Source organism: Lactuca saligna, chromosome 7 (genome assembly GCF_052625555.1).
Source record: "Lactuca saligna cultivar CGN05327 chromosome 7, ASM5262555v1, whole genome shotgun sequence".
Taxonomy (NCBI): domain Eukaryota; kingdom Viridiplantae; phylum Streptophyta; class Magnoliopsida; order Asterales; family Asteraceae; genus Lactuca; species Lactuca saligna.
The window spans coordinates 172,425,860-172,431,002 of NC_136423.1; positions in this window are offsets into that span (position 1 = coordinate 172,425,860).

Below are 5,143 nucleotides of genomic sequence, written 5' to 3' on the forward strand. Positions count from 1 at the left end.
ATGCCGAGAGTCATCTGGTTGCTCATGGGCCGCGTGACGTCGTCCTTATCTCCAATCTTTGGTCTTTAGCGTACCTCTCGGTTGTTCACGACATTACTGACATTGGGTGGCATTCCGATGGCGAGTTACGACGACAGCAGGCTCGGTATTGCAGTGGCAGCTGGGGAGTTCCTTGAGGGTGGCAGCAATTGATGCTCCTTTAGGTTTAGGGTTTGTGTCCATGAAATGATGGGGGAATGTGTCACCGGGTATATCATGTGTCCTCATACAAACTTGGGTAAACTTTTCCAAGATCCGCCCCTCCTCGCAGATTTTGTTTTCAATTTAAGTCTAAATTTCACCCTTTAGCCCTTGTTTCCATAAATTCATTTCAAATTCGATCCCTAATTTACCAAACAACCCCTTAGCCTCCAAAATCTCTTCAAATGATGTCCCAGAAGTTATCATTTAGTCCCTTCCTTCGTAAATACTTATAAAACCAACCCGGAACTTACACTTTTAGCCCCTGACTTCTAAAATTGCAACATTTGGATCCCAAAAACCAACACCCTACTAAAATTATGGATTTAACGGCTACAATTCATATAAATTTGTATCTATTTATTTATTTAATAAACGCGGTGTTACAACTCTACCCCACTTAAATTTGATTTCGCCCTCAAAATCATTCCTTAATATTCCTTACACACTAGAGGACTTGAACAATCATGGCCATAAGCCCGAGCATATCCTAGTATTTCCAAGGAAACCAAAACCATTCCTTGCAGTATTCTAAAACATGAGGATGAATGAATTCCTCGCAACATGACCGCATCTACTCAATAAAAAGTCTGTAGTTTCGAGATGGTCTTTGCACCTGAATCATTATTGCTGAACTCAGTCCACTTGTCTGTCAACTGACTACTCAACTTTTAATAACTCGAGGTTTCCACTGGAAAACTGAGTCACATACCTAATTATCCTTTCAGATCACTTATACTTTAGCCAAGGCTTTGAGAAACCCGTTGTGATTGACTTTTCACAACCGAAGCAATTTGTTACCCTATCATACCTAAAATTCTAAAACACTAATACTAATTCTGCCAAAACCCTGAAACTACCTGAAATAGCATTCTTCCACATGGCTGCTTTCCAAGATCTACCAAGACCTCCTTTGTCTCAATTCTTTCACCAATCATCTGAAATATTGGTTTTCAACCCAGTCGTAGAACTATAAAGGCTCCCAGACGACCTTCGAATGGAATTCTCTTTTGTCAATAATTACCATTAGTTATGTTGCCACTATAGATCTAATAACCTCCAGACCCAACTGATCAGGACCATACGTTGAGTCCTGATGTCACCAATCCAAAGCTAAAAGTGATTGCAACCTAACCAATGGTAGCCATATATCACAAACGACCTCATACGGTCCATTGCCTCCCTGATCTCATAAATATAGTGGCGTCCCTACAATTTTATCACTAGCTCCACCAGATCTAATCCATCTGGGTAATTCCGTAATCCATAAGTTTATACGTGGATTTGCCACGCGCTCACTGCTACTCCCGAACTGGCGGTACTACTGTTCTCCTCGTGATCTGATATCACTCCCATACTACCTGACAACTTAGTGAAAGCTACATCAACCCTCGTAGGCGTACAACACTCTAACACTATCTGACAACTTGGTGAATGCTACGGCTACACCCGTAGACTTACAACACTTCCAACACTATATGACCACCTTGTGAATGCTACGGCTACACCCGCAGACTTACAACACTTCTATCACTATATGAAAACCTGGTGAATGCTACGACTACACCTGCATACTTACAACACTTCTAGCCTTATTTGCTACTAGTGAATGCTACGACTATCCCCATAGAACAACACTTTCCATGCTATCTGACTTATAGTGAATGCTACGGCTACCCCTGTAGTCTTACGACACTTTCCATACTGGGTCTAACGCGCACTCGACCTAACACTCAACTGAACTTGAATTCTAATTGCACCTCAAACCTGGTTCCCTAAACATGTTACTTGATGCCAAGGAAAAAAAGGAACTAAACGTTGGAACGTTTTCTGAACTCCCAACTCACCCAATCCTCAACCAAGACGGCCACTCGACTGCCTTTCCCCATGACGAGGATGCGAAACTTATGCTAGTTTCACACCTATTTATGTTCTTGAGTACCAAATCGATTTCCCCCCACTTAGCTTCAGATACGTCTTCACGACACATGAGAATTGAAGGATTATCAATCTTTCTTGCTTTTTAATACTCAACTGATGACAACCTGTGCTTACCTAAGCTAGCAATGACTTACCCGTTAAATGTTAAGATTGCCCATCCTCTAAAATTTTGAAGAGTATTCTTGAAATCTAGTCCAGCCTGTCACCTCAATCCATCTACCATGCCGACAACTAGAGACCTTAATCTTTACCCTAGCTGACGAGTCTTCGTTCCCACTTGTAATCTTGCAGCACCATTGAACTCTAACCAAACACAACCCATGCAAAAATACAATTCTCTTGAACATCCAGTGAGAAACCACTTATGCATTTAACCCCCACAACTAGCACTACCATCTTCATGTTACATGTCTTGTCCTAGTAACGTTAGTTGCTTGAAATCCAAGGTTCTTCCATACACAACTGTAGACCATGCCCAAGTAATGATAGAACCACCAAACTCTGACTTCACTAGAGGACTATCGTTTTAACGCTGACCAAATATCCTCTAAATAATATTCTTGCACAGATGCTGACATAGATTCGAAATGATAACAATACATGAGGAACCAAATCTGCAAGATACGTCTTTATGTGGGTTCATCAAGGACTTTTTGCCATGCAGGCTGGCATATATGATCCTTGAAAACTCAGACAATAGCAGAGAACTGAACCGAGATCTGACTTATTTAAACTCACACACAATTCCAAAGTGATACGTATTCCTAGCATCCATCTAGTAGCAGTAGAAGATGACATACCCGCAACATCTGAAGGAATCATGATCACCATCTGCTTACATGACCAACCCCTCTACCATGTAGCAGCCTAACCATTGGAGCAACAAACTCCCTTGTGTGTTTTCCTGTACGTGCTGCACTAACTCCGACCCTACTGGCCTTTTCACCTGATGATCAGAATTCATGGGTCTCTTCCCAGAATCCTCTACTATACGCACCTCGCATGACCCTCTCTTCCCAGGGTGCTCTAAATTGATCTCGTTTCTACAAACTCTAGAAAGTCATATCCTTTTGGGTCTGACATCCTGTCATGCTCACTAGCTCACTTGAAATGGCTAAGCTGTAACAGCCAGAACATCCTATGTCCCCAAACCAGGTCGCAAACTTCTCCCCGAAGCTTCTCAGATTCTCCAAGACTTTCACCGATTCGAGTATTGATCATGTCCTTTCAATAGTATAGGCCTAATACTACCTTCCACACCTATCTATATTTTCCTCAACAATCCTCCCGAATCCGCCAAGTCACTTCCTCAAACTGGTATCCTGAATGCTCGCTAACAGTGCAACCAAGTCCACTAAATCATTTTGTAGGCTTCCTTAGGTTCCCGTACCCACCCAGTCCTCAGCTGTTGAAAGATTCCCAGTAATGTCAACTAGCTACCTCATGAACACATCCACATGCAACATAGATGGGATAGTCCTTCGAGTAAAAGATTCATCTCTAGAACGATTAGACTTAAACGAGAGTTGTGCAATACGGTCAAGTCCATCACTCTAAGATTATCCGGCATATGTCCCATGTGACTTGGCATATTCACTTAGTAGCTAACTCACGTTACTAAGTGTCCCATAAATCAAAAAGCAAACAACATTCAGACAATGGAAAATCTAACCATCATAATCCAATCAAACCGTTCTATCCTATAATCAAGAATCTGTACATACAATTCAAAAGCTCATATAATCAGGCATAACCTAAATAGGCTATCCTATCACTGACTGATCAGTACTATCATGGATAGCATCAAGCACATATATCAGGCATATAAGGCATCTTTCTAGATCCTTAACCCTTATCTAGCATGCAACTCTCAAACACATACAATAGGTATATAAGGAATCCTTCCTAGATCCTTATCCCTAATCTAGCATGCATTTCTCATAATCATATCATATCATAACATAACACGTATGGTATCTTAGGGAAAACTTACTTGAGCTCGGCTGATTGCACGCATCACACACCGTGTTCTTTTCCTTTATTCAAATTCTTTTCAAACTTCTTTTTATAAAATAATTTTACTTTTGAAAATTTTTCATACCAAGTCCTTAGTTTGAGTCGAAACACACCCAAGAGTATGTCCGAATCCCTCAAACCAAGGCTCTGATATCAAGTTGTAACATCCTAAAATTTAAGACCAAAAACTTTCGTTTTAATTAAGTTATTATAAAACCAACAGTATAAGAAAACATCCATAATAACAAATCATGTCAAAACCAGTATGTCAATAATCAAATCATGTCATCATAAAACCATATAAGAGTATAACCCCAAAGATTTAATGTGCGGAAAACATAGTGTGATGTGCTGCGATTGAGCCGACTCCTTTCCTTTGAAAATGAAGTACCTGAAACCAAAACTGAAAATCGTGAGCACGAAGCTCAGTGAGCTATGCCATTATACCACATACCATACAATACATATACTATCAGGCAAACCGGGGTGCCCAACATACCCCATGCCAGACATATCCAGGTGCCCAACTTGCACTGTTGACCATACTGGGGTGCTCAACCTACCCCTGGTAGGCGAAACGAGGTGCCTGACCTACCCATCTCAGACATACCAGGGTGTCCGACCTACCCCTCCAGTTTATCTTAACCGGTTACGGGAACTATTTCACCCCTACCACTACCACATAGAAACATAACATAATCATATAATTAGACATACAGGGTGTCCGACCTAGCCCTTGGCTCTATCGACCATATATGGGGATTATTCCCCCTACTACCAATATCACATAGAATCATATCATGAACATACTACTAGGCATGCATGGGTACTTACTACCCCTTCGATTTCTTTCAATCGGTATCTGGGGACTATTTCACCCCTACTACTACTAACACGTATATCAGAGCATACTAGCACATAGAACATATCAGATAGTTGTAAACCG